At 38.1% G+C, this 17,629-nt stretch overlaps 1 protein-coding gene across 7 annotated transcripts in view; it reads left to right on the top strand.

Moving 5' to 3' along the window:
* CCSER1 (coiled-coil serine rich protein 1) overlaps positions 1–17,629 on the top strand; it is a 1,293,520-nt gene that overhangs the window by 667,216 nt on the left and 608,675 nt on the right. The window lies entirely within an intron of this gene.

Here is a 17,629-nt window from a genome sequence, read left to right as displayed (position 1 = left end):
CTATCTAGACATGTGATATTACCAAGATCTATACTACACTGCTACACAGACATCATTCTCGTAACAGCAAACTGTTTTTTCTTCTTCACTTGATCCCATGTAACCTGTTTTATTAATGTCTATCACCTAGCAAAATGAAGTGAAAATTTGTGGGGTTATTTCCCTATTAAACACAGTCTTAGATTTTAAATAGAATGATCTAAAAATATATTTCATTGGCCTCGTGTGATCCGAAGATGAGAATTGATACACAGGGTAGAGCTTCCTTTATAATTAAGCTAAGAAAGCATGATTGTCCCACTATTATATTTTCACTAGCGGAAAAATTTTAATTATAAATTTCTCATCTTTATTTATTTACTAGCCACCACTTGTGCTATTTCTTCTTCTCCTTCTTTGATTATATCAGGACGATGCGTACAAAGCACTGTAAAGTCATATAAAGATTTAGAACTAGGAAGATAGGTAGGAGAAGAAAGGGATAAAGAAGGGGGGGTAATCAGAAGGGGGGATGAAACATGAGAGGCTATGGACTCTGAGGAACAAACTGAGGGCTTCAGAGGGGAGGGGGGTGGGGGAATGGGATAGACTGGTGATGGGTAGTAAGGAGGGCACGTATTGCATGGTGCACTGGGTGTTATACGCAAGTAATTAATCATGCAACTTTACATCAAAAACCAGGGATGTACTGTATGGTGACGAACATATAATAAAAAAAAATATTAAAAAAGTAAATAAAAGAAGAGTAAGTTCTGAGGATCTAAAAAAAAAAAGAAAAAAAAAAGATTTAAGCCATCCAAAGAAGGGTTTTGTTCGTATGTTTGCTTTGCTCATCAGAAATTAAGATTGCTGCTCCTACTTTTTCTGGATTTATATTTTTCAGTTATATGTTTTTAATCTTTTTATTTCAATATTTCTGTGTCTTTTTGTTTTTGCGTACGACATATTTTTGGATCTTATTTTCATTTCTTCAACTTGTTGGTCTTTGTCTTTTATTTGGTAAGTTCAATGTATCTTTTTGTTTGAATTTTTATCCAGGATTATTCTGCCATCTCATTTAATGTTGTTCATCCTATACATTATATGCTCTTTAAATTCTATAAAATTGTCTTCTGGTGTTGTGAAAGTTACACAGGCTAATTTTATTGTTTTTCTTAACTTTAAGAAACATATGAGATAACTTCTAATTCTTGAATATATCAGTGACTGTACTTCCATCTTCCAAAAGAAACACCTCAGTATACCCCAGTGGCTTTTGTTCCCTCCACCTCCCCTTGTATCACTAATATCTGGAATATTACTTCTGGTAACATAAACTTTCTCTCCTCTATCTCCCTGTCATTATTTGTTTATGTATTCTGTTTATTTAAAATCATTTCATTATGTGTATATGCCTTAGAAAACATTTTGTCCAGGTCATTGTTTATCTTTAAGGTACAGCCACTCCTCAGGAGTCTGGTAATTCATTCAGCCTGTGAGCTTATATTACCTGTGGAATATTGGCTCTTTGGTCTTGGAGAAGCTCCATAGGCCAGACCGTAGTCTTTGTAAGTCTAGGCGAGTTCAAGATTTGCGTATAGAAGGGGTAGGCATGAGGCATTCAGGCACCGCAAACTAGTTACCACTCTATTTCACAACAACCCAGCAAGAAACAACTCTAACACGATTTCACCCCTAAATCCAACTTCTAAAGGAGTTTTACAAGATTATATTTTTCAAACCCTGGGGGTGGGATCCAGGAAAGTAGAGAACTGAAGGCCCCCATCTACTTTCACCTCACGAAGAAGGATTCTTGCCCACTTTGATACCCACAGCAGTGGTTTGAGGAAAGGGGATAGGAAATGATTGTCCCAAGGGAAGGCAGTGGGAGGGTGGGGTGAGGAGAGACAAACAGAATTTAAATTAGCTTCTGTCTGCCCTGAGCTGCGGGCCTCCCATTCCTCACACAGAATGATTTAAAATACTGTTTTTATTGCTGCTGCTGCTCTTAGGTTTTGGATTCTGTCTCTCCCTATTATGTCCTCGGCATTATTTTTAGAAGTGGTTACCAACTCCTGCAATTTGGACATCTTGAACACATGAATTTTTGTATGCATGAATGGTGAATTTGTATCTGTATTCAGTATGTGTTACTATATCAAGATTTTCTATTTAGTGGTTTACATTTTTTCCTATAACTCACTTTGCCCTTTTAAATTATTTGCATTTTTTCATTTGCTTTTAATGAATTTACATATCTAGACTTCATAGCTAGACAATATTATTGTAAAGTTGAAAATCTGTTTATTTTATGAGAAAATCTCCACTTACAATGAAAATAGGTATTCTAAAATCTGACCTTATAAATATTCCTTTGAAAGGATACTTAAATGGAGTGTGAAAATGCCAAGCATCAGCTAATAAATCTTTGTGAGGATTTCTGTTTATATGCAGTTTTTAAGTGCATTGATAACTCACAAATATAAAACCTAGAGTAAATAGACAACATGTGATGAGACTCCTTAAATTTCATCCAAAATCTTGTTCTTATGTGAATAAACTTGAATACTATAAATATTACCTCTTTTATAGCCTAAATAAACTCCACACATTATTTGAATGATTAAACCACTTGTCTTTTTCAAACTATAATAGTACCCCAATCAAAAGAAGAAACATGGCATATGTTTGTCAGTAGGAGTATATGGCCTTATATTGGAAGTGCCAAGGCAGCAAATACTGTAAGACAATTAATACTTGCTTAAACTGGAGTTCATTTTATTGATTCCCCACACTGCTCCCTCTAAGAAAGCAACTTGCGTTGTTCCCAGAAACACTGGCTGTACCGTCCATTGGCTCCATCTCTCTCCCTGTCCCCCTTTTCCACCCACTTCCTCTTTTTTCTCTTCCCTCTCAAGCTGCTTCTCCTACTTGTTTTTGCCATTTAAAAAAAATTTTTTATTATATTAGTCACCATACAGTACATCATTAGTTTTTGATGTAGTGTTCCACGATTCATTATTTGCGTATAACACCCAGTGCACCATGCAATATGTGCCCTCCTTAATACCCATCACCGGCCTAGCCCAATCCCCCACCCGCTCCCCTCTAAAACCCTCAGTTTGTTTCCTAGAGTCCATAGTCTCTTGTGGTTTGTTCCCCCTTCTGTTTACCCCCCTTCATTCTTCCCTTCCTTCTCCTGCCAATCTCCCTGCTATTTCTTATTTTCCATAAGTGAGTGAAACCATATGATAATTGTCTTTCTCTGCTTGACTTATTTCACTTAGCATAATCTCCTCCAGTCCCGTCCATGTTGCTGCAAATGTTGGGTAATCGTTCTTTCTAATGGCTGAGTAATATTCCACTGTCTGTATGGACCACATCTTCTTTATCCATTTGTCTGTTGAAGGGCATCTTGGCTCTTTCCACAATTTAGCTATTGTGGACAATGCTGCTATGCACATTGGGGTGCATATGGCCCTTCTCTTCACTACGTCTGTATCTTTGGGGTAAATACCCAGTAGTGCAATGGCTGGATTATAGGGTAGCTCTATTTTTAACTTTTTGAGGGACCTCCGCACTGGTTTCCAAAGTGGCTGTACCAATTTGTGTTCCCACCAACAATGTAAGAGGGTTCCCCTTTCTCCACATCCTCTCCAACATTTGTTGTTTCTTGCCTTGTCAATTTTTGCCGTTCTAACTGGTGTAAGGTGGTATCTTAATGTGGTTTTGATTCGAATTTCCCTAATGGCTAATGATTTTGAACATTTTTTCATGTGTCTGTTAGCCATTTGTATGTCTTCATTGGAAAAATGTCTGTTCCTATCTTCTGCCCATTTTTTAACTTAATTATTTGTTTCTTGTGTATTGAGTTTGAGAGTTCTTTATAGGTCTTGGATAACAGCCTTTTATCTGTAGTTTCATTTGCAAATATCTTCTCCCATTCTGTGGGCTGCCTCTTTGTTTTGATGACTGTTTCCTTTGCTGTGCAGAAACTTTTCATCTTGGGGCGCCTGGGTGGCACAGCGGTTAAGCGTCTGCCTTCGGCTCAGGGCGTGATCCCGGCGTTATGGGATCGAGCCCCACGTCAGGCTCCTCTGCTGTGAGCCTGCTTCTTCCTCTCCCACTCCCCTTGCTTGTGTTCCCTCCCTCGCTGGCTGTCTCTATCTCTGTCAAATAAATAAATAAAATCTTTAAAAAAAAAAAAAAAAAGAAACTTTTCATCTTGATGAAGTCCCAGAAGTTCATTTTTTTCTTTTGTTTCTCTTCTTTGGAGATGCGTCATGAAAAAAGTTGCTGTGGCCGATGTCAAAGAGGTTACACCTATGTTCTCCTCTATGATTTTGATGGATTCCTGTCTCACATCATGGTCTTTCATCCATTTGGAGTTTATCTTTGTGTATGGTATGAGAGAGTGGTCAAGCTTCATTCTTTTGCATATAGTTGTCCAATTTTCCCAGCACCATTTATTGAAGAGACTGTCTTTTTTCCACTGTTTTTTTTTTCCTGCTTTGTAAAAGATTAGTTGCCTATAGAGCCGAGGGTCCATTTCTGGAGTGTCTGTTCTGTTCCATTGGTCTATGTGTCTGTTTTTGTGCCAGTACCATGCTGTCTTGGTGATCACTGCTTTGTAGTATAGCTTGAAATCCGGCAACGTGATGCCCCCAGCTTTGTTTTTCCTTTTCAACATTTCCTTCCTTGGCGATTCGTGGTCTTTTCTGGTTCCACACAAATTTTAGGCTTGTTTGTTCCAGCTCTTTGAAAAATGTCATTGGTATTTTGATCAGGACAGCACTGAAAGTGTAGATTGCTCTGGGTAGCACGGACATTTTAACTATGTTTATTCTTCTGATCCATGAGCATGGAATGTTTTTCCATCTTTTTGTGTCTTCTTCAATGTCTTTCAAGAGTGATCTGTAGTTTCTAGAATATAGATCCTTTACCTCTCTGGTTAAGTGAATTCCGAGATATCTTATGATTTTTGGTGCTATTGTAAATGTAATCGATTCCCTAATTTCTCTTTCTTTAGTCTCATTGTTCATGTATAGAAATGCAACTGATCTCTAAGCATTGATTTTGTATCCTGCCACATTAATGAATCGTTCTATGAGTTCTAGTAATTTGGGGGTGGAGTCTTTTGGGTTTTCCATATAGAGTATCCTGTCATCTGTGAAGAGAGACAGTTTGACTTCTTTGCCAGTTCGAATACCTTTATCCCTTTTTGTTGTCTGATTGCTGTTGCATGGACTTGTAGTACTATGTTGAATAATAATGGCAAGAGTGGGCATCCTTGTCGTGTTCCTAATCTTAAGGGAAAGGCCTTCAGCTTTTCCCCATTGACAATGATATTCGCCGTAGGCTTTTCATAGATGGTTTTTTTGAAATTGAGGAATGTACCCTCTATCCTTACATTCTGAAGGGTTTTAATCAGGAAAGGATGCTGTATTTTGTCAAATGCTTTTTCTGCATCAGTTGAGAGGATCATATGATTCTTGACTCTTTTCTTGTTGATGTGATCTGTCACACTGATCGATTTGCAAATGTTGAACCACCTTTGCATCCCAGGGATGAATCCCACTTGGTCATGATGGATAATCCTTTAATGTACTGTTGGATCCTATTAGCTAGGATCTTGTTGAGAATTTTGACATCCATATTCATCAGGGATATTTGTCTGTAACTCTCCTTTTTGATGGGGTCTTTGCCTGGCCTCATAGAATGAGTTTGGTAGTTTTCCTTCTGTTTCTATTTTTTGAAACAGCTTCAGGAGAATAGGTATTATTTCTTCTTTGAATGTTTGGTAGAATTCCCTGGGAAATCCGTCAGGCCCTTGACTCTTGTTTTTGGGGAGGTTTTTGATCACTGCTTCAATCTCTTCATAATTAATCTGTCTGTTTAAATAATCAATTTCTTCCTGTTTCAGTCTTGGAAGTTTATAGGTTTCCAGTCAGGCATCCATTTTTTCCAGGTTGTTTAATTTATCGGCATAAAGTTGTTGATAAAAGTTTCTAATGATCCTTCCTATTTCATTGGTGTTGGTCATGATCGCTCCCCTTTCATTCATAATTTTATTAATTTGGGTCCTTTCTCTATTCTTTTGAGTAAGTCTGGCCAGTGGCTTATCAATCTTATTTATTCTTTCAAAAAACCAGCTTCTAGTTCTGTTGATCTGCTCTGCTGTGCTCCTGGTTTCTAATGCATTGATCTCTGCTCTAATCTTGATCACCTGCCTTCTTGTGCGTGGGTTAGGCCTGTTCTTCTGTTCCAGCTCCAGCTTCTTGAGGTGAGAATATAAAAACTGCATTTTAGATTTTTCTATTCTTTTGAGTGAGGCTTGGATGGCTATGTATTTTCCCCTTAGAGCTGCCTTTGCTGTGTCCCATAGGTTTTGGACTGATGTGTTTTCATTCTCATTGGTCTCCAAAAATTGCTTAATCTCCTTTTTAATTCCCTGGTTTACCCAATCATTCTTGAGCAGGATGGTTCTTAGTTTCCAAGTGTTTGAGTTTCTTCCAAATTTTTCCTTGTGATTGAGTTCCAGTTTCAAGGCATTGTGGTCTGAGAATATGCAGGGAATAATCTCAGTCTTTTGGTATCAGTTGAGACCTGTTTTGTGACCCAGTATATGGTCTGTTCAGGAGAAAGTTCCATGTGTATTCAAAAAGAATGAGTATTCTGTTGTTCTGGGGTGTAGTGTTTTGTATATATCTGTGAGGTCCATTTGGTCCAGTATGTCATTTAAAGCTCTTGTTTCTTTGTTGATTTTCTGCTTAGGTGACCTGTTTATTGCTGAAAGTGGAGTGTTGAGGTCCCCTGCTATTAATTTATTATTATCTATATGTCTCTTTATTCTGGTTAAGAGTTGGCTTGCATATCTTGCTGCTCCTCTGTTGGGGGCATAGATATTTATAATTGTCATATCCACTTGTTGGATACATCCTTTAAGAATAATATAGTGTCCTTCTGTATGTCTAACTACAGTCTTTAGTTTAAAAATCTAATCTGTCTGATATGAGAATTGCTACCCCAGCTTTCTTTCGAGGTCCATTGGCATGAAAAACAGTTCTCTGCCTCTTCACTTTAAGTCTGGATGTGTCTTTAGGTTCCAAATGAGTCTCTTGTGGACAGCAAATGGATGGGTCATGTCTTTTTATCCAATCTGCAACCCTGTGGTGGTTTATGGGAGCATTTAGGCCATTCACATTGAGAGTGATTATTGAGAGATTGTATCCTTGGATCTAAGATTTGTAAATTGTACTATTATGTGACGTGGTGTCCGTCTGTTCTCATTGATCTTGGGAGGGGTTCTCTCTGCCTCTTGGACACGAATGCTTGCTTCTTTCGCCAGAGTAGGGAAGTTCTCAGCTATATTTGTTCAAATATCTCTTCTAGACCTCTCTCTTTCTCCACCCCCTGGGGGATGCTGATGATTCTGACATTGAAACGTTTCATCGAGTCAGTAATCTCCTATAGTCTACATTCTTGAGATTGGATTTTTTAAGCCAAGTTCCCACTTTTTCCGTATTTTCTATCATCTCATTTTCCAATTCATTAATTCATTCTTCTGCCTCATTAACCCTGGCCATCAGAGCACCCAGTTTAGACTGCATTTGATTCATAGCATTTTTAATTTCTGCCAGATTCACTCTCATTTCTGCCCTTAGAGATTCTATATTCTCATTAATATTTTCATTAATATTTTTTTTCAAGCACATCATCTTGACCATTGTTACTCTGAATTCCATTTCTGACAATTTGGTTATATCCTTATCCATTAGTTCTGTGGCAGAGGCCACAGTCTCTGTTTCTTTCCTTTGTTGAGGGTTCCTCCTCCTGGTCATTCTGATGAGGAGTGGTTGTGGGGATGTACAGAGCCCAAATTATTGACCAGGACCCAAGCAATGTGCACCTGTTTTATAGGGACCTTAGAGATGTGGGCTTCTTGATTTTTCAGCCTGCCTTCTGGGGGAGGGGCCTGCCGTGCTGATACTCAGGCAACCCTGTTTGGGTAGAGTTGCCCCATCCACTGTGAGAAGGGGTGGAGATGGGCACAATGTGAACCCATATTTCAGGGCTTTTGTTCTCTGGTGGCTTTCCCTGGAAGTTTTCTGTGACTCTTCTGAGAGTCAGAGCAGCAGTGGCCATATCCTAGCCTCTGTCTCAGAACAGAGATCGCAGTCCGTTCTCCACTGAGCTCTCCTGGCCACTTTAATTTTTTTTTTCTTTTTTAAGTTTTATTATTATAATTATGTTAGTCACCATACAGTACATCCCCGGATTCCGATGCAAAGTTCGATGCTTCATTAGTTGTGTATAACACCCAGTGCGCCATGCAATACTGGCCACTTTAACTCTGTTTCTGTCGGTGCTGGTAAAAACCCTTCAGTATCCCAGGTTGTGTGCCCCACAGCTGCTATCCTAGTCCTCACTCCCAGGGCCCACACGTCTCTGTCCTTTGTGCTTCTAACACCTCCAGCCACTCTCTGCGGTTCCTCCGCATGCACCCAAGCTCCCTGTTTGTGTGGTGCGCGCGCTCGGAGCTCCGGTTTTCAGTCTAGTTGGAGTGTGCGCTCCAGAGCTCCAGTTTTCAGTCTGGTTTCTCAGCGGCTACTGGTCCGCGAGTCCGCCCACTCCCCAGTGCAGGTGGCTACTGCTTCCAGGCGCCCGAGCTCAGCAGGCCCCTCCCCCTTCTGTTTATCTTCCTATATCTGTGCACGGATTCACAGCTCCCCACTTCAAAACTCAATACTCAGCGCCGGAGCTGTTCGTTTGTAGAGATCCAGACGTACCTTCCTACACCTCAGGCTGATTTCGTGGGTGCTCAGGATGATCTGGTAAATATCCAGCTCGATGCAGGAAAAAGGGGTCCCCTACTCCTCCGCCATCTTTTTTTCTCTCAAAACAGCACTTTACTCGCTATTTCTTTCACCATTTACTTCCTTCCCCTTCCTAATACTTCCCCCCCCTTTTTTTTTTTCCTGTTCTCCCTTCATTATCAAGTAGTAGTAGGCCATTTCTCATACTTACAAGTACCAGTGATGGTTACGTTGATTCTTTACTTAATGCTTTCTATGTGCTGGAAATCGTGCTTAGCTATTTACTATATGAAGTAATAGAGTTGATAGTCCTTGGGATCCTGCTATAGTCTGAATGTTTGTGCTGCCCCCAATGTATTTATTGAATTCTAACCCCCCAAGGTGATCGTATTAAAAAGTAGAGCCTTTGGGAGGTGGTTAGGTCATGAGGGCAGAACCCTTATACAGGGGATTAGTTCCTTTATAAAAGAGACCCCTGAGAGATCTCTCCGCCCTTCCACCATCTGAGGACACAGCAAGCAGGTTCTGTCAAGGCCTTCATCAGGCACCACATCTGCTGATGTCTTGATCTTAGACTTCCCAGCCTCTAGAACTGTGGGAAATAAATTGCCACTGTTTATAAGCCACCCGGTCTATGGTATTTTGTTTTGTTATAGCAGCCTGAACAGAGTAAGATCGATGTGATAGAAATTTGTACGTGATTCCATTAAAATTGTGCTCTAACAACTTTGAAATTAGGTTAAAATTAATAAACAAATGAATTTATATTAATATAGATTTAAAAGCTCTAGAGCTATGTGTATACACTTGAGAAAAATAGTCTCTCTGTGCACATTTTGTTCCTATGTTGATTTAGATGTTTTGCTGAAAATGGGGCCAAAATACAATACTGCAGGAATAAGTATTTAAAAGAGAGTTGAAAATGGAGTAATACTAAAATCCTTCATAAATTTGTTTAACAAATTGTTATTCTTTAAATATTCTGGCTGTATTCTTTCCTTGGCATTGGAACACCAACCAAAAAGTAGATGGTCCTTCATAATAAACTCAGGAGATGTTACCATACACAACAATGACATTTAGGGGTAAAAATTGTCTTTTTGGATTATTAAATTCTGTACTAAATTGTTTCACAAGAGATTGATAACATTGGACTGATCCCAGACTAGCTTGATCTAAGAATAAATGAAGTTGCAAGGTTTGCTTTGCTCAGCTCTTTCAAAAGGATAACAATATGTAAAAACATTTGCTTTATAATTGTAGGACTCAAATTAGTTTCACTTTATAGATCCAAAAAGAAGTAAAATGTGTAACATCATTTACATTTTAAATCTTAAGAATCTTGTGCCAAAAAAAGAAGGTGAAGTAAACATACTTTAGGCTGTGGGTAAAGAAAAGAAAAAAAAGACACTTAAGAGAACTTAACAGATTCCTTGAATAAAAAGTTTTTTTTGTTGTTGTTGTTTTTTGTGTTTTTCTGGAGTTTATAGTGTCCTGGAGAGTGGTAGACCAGACACATCCAGAGACCAGATCATGAAGAACCAGATAAATCATACTAAAGAGTTTTAGCCTTATCTTGGATTTGTAGAAAACCAATGAAGCATGATCCAATTTTATTTTAGAAAGATCAGTTTGGTGGCAATGTGGAGCATATAATAAGTGAAACAAAACTGGAGGAGAGAGTACTGTTAAAAGGTTACTGCAGTGATTCTGGAGAGAAATTATGAGAGCCTGGAGTAAACACTGGCAGTTAAAATAGAAAGGGGTGCATTTGAAGTCAATTTAGGAAGATAATTTGTTGGACTTGTGATGGATGAAAGTGACTCCTAGGGTCTTTAGTGGGAGATTCTTTGATAATGATTACTTTTACTGGTACAGGGAATCCCAAAAGGAAAAAAAAGAAATGCTAGAAGATGACAAGCTTTATTTAGAATATGCTGAAATTGTGGTACATGAGGGGTATTCAAGTGGATATGTCTAGCAGACAGTTTGACATATGGGATAGACATTATTCATATAAGTTGCATAGATTTTATGAATAAAATGAATGAAAAGGGTACATATGATATTTCATAATTTTGATTGGTTGTGTCATAGCTTTTATTAATAATTTGAATTCAAGTCAACTTCAGTTTTTAAGCTCTGGAATCATTAGGATTTATGGAATATCGTCAAGATTAAGTATATTTCATTAACCGGTGTGAGGGGAAGTAAATATAATAGACAAAGCAAAAAATAGAAAGTTAGTGTGGATATGTCTGGTGTTACTCTCCTTTGTTGGTAAGGAAGTATTAACTGAAATAGCATTATATTCACTAATCTAGCCTATATATATATATATTGTTTTAATAGAAATTCAATGCTGGGAATGTTGCTGAAAAACTGGCATATGTATTTCTAGTGTCTTTTTTTTTTTTTAATGATCTTTTAGAACACACTTTAGCAATATGTACCATGATCTGTAAACATGTCTATACTATTTGATTAATTTTATTCTTGAGGCACCTACATGCCTCAGTTGGTTAAGTGTCTGACTCTTGATTTTGGCTCAGGTCATGATCTCAGTGATGTGAGATCCAACCCCTAGCTCAGGGCAGGAGTCTGCTGGAGATTTTCTCTCTCCCTCTCCCTGTGTCTCTCCCACTGCTCATGCGCATGTGTGCATGTGCACTCTCTCTAAAATAAATAAATCTTTAAAAAAAACTTTATTCTCACAATTTATCCTAAGGAATAATTCAGAATAAAAAAATAGAGGTATATACAAAAATGTTTAATATATTTCTAAAATTAGTCTAAATGTCCTCAAGATTTAACAAAACTGTAATATCGGCAAACTGCAATAGTGTATGTCCATTAGAGATTCACATGTAAGGAATGTAGGATGAAATTAAAAGTTTCATTAGACCTTGATTTTTTTTTTAACTGAGAAAATTGTTAATTTCATTTCCTTTTTTTTTTTTTTTAAGGATATTTACTTATTTGACAGAGAGAACACCCAAGCAGGGGGAGTGGCACAGGGAAAGGGAGAAGCAGGCTCCTCACTGATCAGGGAGCCCGATGTGGGGATGTAGGGCTCAATTCTAGGACCCCAGGATCATGCCCTGAGCCTAAGGCAGATGCTTAACTGACTGAGCCAACCAGGTGGCCCTCAATCCTTTTTCATTGAACTTATTGTACTTCTTGTTTTGAACCCTAAATAATATTTACATATCAAATCAAAAACTTATTTTTAACAGTATTTATATTAAACTTGTAAAGAAGAATGGAAAACATACTTTAATTGTAGAACAATGCAGCTGTATCCAACAATGTAAAAATTAATAATAAACAAAAATAGAAAATAGAATGAGGAGAGGTAAAAAAAAAAAGAATATGCATACTAAGGTCATAATGTTTCATGATTAAGGACTACTAGGTAATATCTAAGTTTGACATGTCAAGAGATAGAGCTTTAAACATATCACTTAAAATATTAGTGATAATTAGAAGGATTTAAATATCAATAATTATATAGCCAATGGAAATTGAAGGTTTAGAGAAAGTGGAGTATAAAGCATGCTAGTCTCTCATTATTTTTATTGAGGTGTGAATGGTGTCTAAATGTGATGAATTTAAAATATAGTTTACTTATTAATTATTGTAACCTCAAAAAGACATAAAAACAGTAAGTGTTTAAATCTGTAAATAGGATTAAAGTGAGAGGAGAATATTTTCACTTTTAATTTTATGCACTTTTATATGCTTTGTGTGGAGACATTTAAAAACAAGGCATCTATAATGTTTTAAAAATTATTAAAAGTTGCTATAAATATTATTTGATATTGAAGTGTTTATTATAGAAAAATCTGAGTACAAAATATATACAAAACAAGTACTATGATTGATGATAAATAGGTATGCATAGTAGTCATTCAAAAGTAATACATATACACAGAATATGGTTATATATCTTTTATTGTTAAAATTTCATTTTTGATATCTTTTTTTTTTTTTTTATAATTAATTTTATTTTATTATATTATGTTAATCACCATACAGTACATCCCCTGATTCTGATGTAAAGTTTGATGCTTCATTAGTTGCGTATAACACCCAGTGCACCATGCAATACGTGCCCTCCTTACTACCCATCACCAGTCTATCCCATTCCCCCACCCCCTCCCCTCTGAAGTCCTCAGTTTGCCTCTCACAGTCCATAGTCTCTCATGTTTCATTCCCCCTTCTGATTACCCCCCTTTTCTTTATCCCTTTCTTCCCCTACCGATCCTCCTAGTTCTTATGTTCCATAGATGAGAGAAATCATATGATAATTGTCTTTCTCTGCTTGACTTATTTCACTTAGCATTATCTCCTCCAGTGCCGTCCATGTTGCAGCAAATGTTGAGAATTCGTTCTTTCTGATAGCTGAGTAATATTCCATTGTATATATGGACCACAGCTTCTTAATCCAGTCATCTGTTGAAGGGCATCTCGGCTCCTTCCATGATTTGGCTATTGTGGACAATGCAGCTATGAACATTGGGGTGCATATGGCCCTTCTCTTTACTACGTCTGTATCTTTGGGGTAAACACCCAGTAGTGCAATGGCTGGGTCATAGGGTAGTTCAATTTTTAACTTTTTAAGGGACCTCCACACTGTTTTCCAGAGTGGCTGTACCAACTTGCATTCCCACCAACAATGTAGGAGGGATCCCCTTTCTCCACATCCTCTCCAACAATTGTTGTTTCTTGCCTTGTCTATCTTTGCCATTCTAACTGGCGTAAGGTGGTATCTCAGTGTGGTTTTGATTTGAATTTCCCTGATGGCTAATGATTTTGAACATTTTTTCATGTGTCTGTTAGCCATTTGTATGTCTTCATTGGAAAAGTGTCTGTTCATATCTTCTGCCCATTTTATGATTTGTTTATTTGTTTCTCGTGTATTGAGTTTGAGAAGTTCTTTGTAGATCTTGGATACCAGTCCTTTATCTGTGGTGTCCTTTGCAAATATATTCTCCCATTCCGTGGGCTGTCTCTTAGTTTTTTTGACTGTTTCCTTGGCTGTGCAGAAGCTCTTTATCCTGATAAAGTCCCATAAGTTCATTTTATCTTTTATTTCTCTTGCCTTTGGAGATGTGTCGTGAAAAAGGTTGCTCTGGCCGATGTCATAGAAGTTGTTGCCTATGTTCTCCTCTAGAATTTTGATGGATTCCTGTCTCACATTGAGGTCTTTCATCCATTTGGAGTTTATTTTTGTGTATGGTGTGAGAGAGTGGTCAAGTTTCATTCTTTTGCATGTAGCTGTCCAATTTTCCCAGCACCATTTATTGAAGAGACTGTCTTTTTTCCACCGGATGTTTTTTCCTGCTTTATCAAAGATTAGTTGCCCAAAGAGCCGAGGGTCCATTTCTGGGTTCTCTATTCTGTTCCATTGGTCGATGTGTCTGTTTTTGTGCCAGTACCATGCTGTCTTTGTGATCACAGCTTTGTAGTACAGCTCGAAATCCGGCATTGTGATGCCCCCAGCTTTGTTTTTCCTTTTCAACAGTTCCTTGGAGATTCGGGGCCTTTTCTGGTTCCATACAAATTTAAGGACTATTTGTTCCAGTTCTTTGAAAAATGTCCTCGGTATTTTGATCGGGATAGCATTGAAAGTGTAGATTGCTCTGGGTAGTATGGACATTTTAACTATGTTAATTCTTCCAATCCATGAGCATGGAATATTTTTCCATCTTTTTATGTCTTCCTCAATATCTTTCAAAAGTGATCTATAGTTTCTAGCATATAGGTCCTTTACGTCTCTGGTTAAGTTAATTCCAAGGTAACGCATGGTTTTTGGTGTTATTGTAAATGGGATGGATTCCCTAATTTCTCTTTCTTCAGTCTCGTTATTCGTGTATAGAAATGCAACTGATTTCTGGGCATTGATTTTGTATCCTGCCACCTTACTGAATTGTTCTATAACTTCTAATAGTTTGGGAGTGGATTCCTTTGGGTTTTCCATATAGAGTATCATGTCATCTGCAAAGAGAGACAGTTTGACTTCTTCTTTGCCGATTTGGATACCTTTGATCCCTTTTTGTCTTCTGATTGCTGTTGCAAGGACTTCTAGTACTATGTTGAATAATAGTGGCGAGAGTGGGCATCCTTGTCGTGTTCCTGATCTTAAGGGAAAGGCTTCCAGCTTTTCCCCATTGAGAATAATGCTTGCAGTAGGCTTTTCATAGATGGCTTTTATGAGATTGAGAAATGTACCCTCTATTCCTACACTCTGAAGGGTTTTAATCAGGAAAGGATGCTGTATTTTGTCAAATGCTTTTTCTGCATCAATTGAGAGGATCATATGGTTCTTGAGTCTTTTCTTGTTGATATGATGTATCACATTGATTGATTTGCGAGTGTTGAACCATGCTTGCATCCCAGGTATGAATCCCACTTGGTCATGATGGATAATCCTTTTAATGTACTGTTGGATTCTATTAGCAAGGATCTTGTTGAGGATTTTGGCATCCATATTCATTAGAGAAATCGGTCTGTAATTCTCCTTTTTGAGGGGGTCTTTGCCTGGTTTGGGGATCAAGGTAATATTAGCCTCATAGAATGAGTTTGGTAGCTTTCCTTCTGTTTCTATTTTTTGAAATAGCTTTAGGAGAATAGGTATTATTTCTTCTTTGAATGTTTGGTAGAATTCCCCAGGAAAACCGTCTGGGCCTGGAGTTTTATTATTTGGAAGGTTGTTTATCACTGACTCAATTTCTTCATAGTTAATTGGCCTATTTAAGAAATCTATTTCTTCCTGTTTCAGTCTTGGTAGTTTATAGGTTTCCAGGAAGGCCTCCATCTCTTCCAGATTGTTTAGTTTTTTGGCATATAGCTGTTGATAAAAGTTTCTAATAATCCTTGCAATTTCAATGGTGCTGGTCGTGACCTCTCCCTTTTCAGTCATAATTTTAATAATCTCAGTCCTTTCTCTTTGTTTTTGGACAAGTTTTGCCAGTGGTCTATCAATTTTATGGATTCTCTCAAAGAACCAGCTTCTAGTCCTGTTGATCTGCTCTACTGTGGTTCTGGTCTCTAATTCATTGATTTCTGCTCTAATCTTGGTCAACTCCTTCCTTGTCAGTGGGTTAGGCCTGTCCCTCTGTTGCTGTTCCAGTTTCTTGAGGTGAGAATATAGAAACTGCATTTTAGATTTTTCTATTCTTTTGAGTGAGGCTTGGATGGCTATGTATTTCCCCCTTAGGACTGCCTTTGCAGTATCCCATAGGTTTTGGACCGTTGTGTATTCATTCTCGTTGGTCTCCATAAATTGTTTAATTTGTTTTTTGATTTCCTGGTTTATCGAGTCATTCTTGAGCAGGATGGTTCTTAGCCTCCAAGTGTTTGAGTTTCTTCCAGGTTTTTCCTTGTGGTTGAGTTCCAATTTCAGAGCGTTGTGGTCTGAGAATATGCAGGGGATAATTTCAATCTTTTGGTATTGGCTGAGACCTGTTTTGTGTCCCAGAGCATGATCTATTCTTGAGAATGTTCCATGGGCATTTGAATAGAATGAGTATTCTTTGGTTCTGGGGTGTAGTGTTCTATATATATCTATGAGGTCCAACTCGTCGAGTATGGCATTCAAAGCCTTTGATTCTTTGCTTAGTTTTTGCCAGGGTGTTCTGTCTATTTCTGATAGTGGGGTGTTGAGGTCCCCTACTATTACTGTGTTCTTATCTATATGTCTCTTTATTTTGGTTAAGAGTTGGCTTGTGTATCTTGCTGCTCCCCTGTTGGGGGCATATATATTAATAATTGTCATATCCACTTGTTGAATACTTCCTTTAAGAATAATATAGTGCCCTTCTGTATCTCTCTCTATGGCCTCTAGTTTAAAATCCAGTCTATCTGATATGAGAATTGCTACTCCAGCTTTCTTTTGAGGTCCATTTGCGTGGAAGATGGTACTCCATCCCCTTACTCTAAGTCTGAATGCATCTTTGGGTTCAAAATGAGTCTCTTGTAGACAGCAAATGGATGGGTCATGTCTTTTTATCCAATCTGCAACCCTGTGGCGTTTTATGGGAGAGTTTAAGCCATTTAGATTGATAGAGATTATTGACAGATATGATTTTAATGATGCCATTTCTCTTTAAAGTCTTTGTATCGGTTGTGACTTGCTGCTCTGTATCACTCTTGGGGCCTTTTTACCTTTATAGAGCCCCCCTTAATATCTCCTGTAGGGCTGGTTTCGTGGTTACGAAATTGGTTAATGATTGGCGATTTTGGAACGTCTTTATTTCTCCATCAATTCTGAATGACAGCTTTGCTGGATAAAGGATCCTTGGCTGCATGTTTTTCTCTGAAAGAGCTTTAAAAATGCCCCCCCAAGCCTTTCTCTCATTCCAGGTCTCTGTAGACAGGTCTGACGTAATCCTGATACCTTTGCCTTGGTACGTGAGAAATTTCTTTGCCCTGGCCGCTTTCAATACTGTATCCTTGGATCTAATATTTGCGAATTGCACTATGACATGCCGTGGCGTAGGTTTGTCCTGGTTGAGCTTGGATGGGGTCCTCTCTGCCTCTTGGACACGAATGCTTGTTTCCCTTGCTAGATTAGGGAAGTTTTCAGCTACAATTTGTTCAAATATCTCTTCTAGACCTCTGTTTTTCTCCACCCCTTCAGGGATGCCGATGATTCTGACATTGGATCGTTTCATAGAGTCAGTAATCTCCCGTAATCTACATTCGTGGGCGTGGATTTTTTTAAGACCAGCTTCTATTTTCGTTTTTTCTTCTACTAACCCATCCTCCAATTCGCTAACGCGTTCCTCTGCCTCGGTGACCCTGGCCGTCAGAGCCTCTAGTTTTGACTG

Source organism: Ailuropoda melanoleuca, chromosome 11 (assembly GCF_002007445.2).
Source record: "Ailuropoda melanoleuca isolate Jingjing chromosome 11, ASM200744v2, whole genome shotgun sequence".
Lineage (NCBI taxonomy): Eukaryota > Metazoa > Chordata > Mammalia > Carnivora > Ursidae > Ailuropoda > Ailuropoda melanoleuca.
This window is presented reverse-complemented; position numbering and strand designations above follow the sequence as displayed.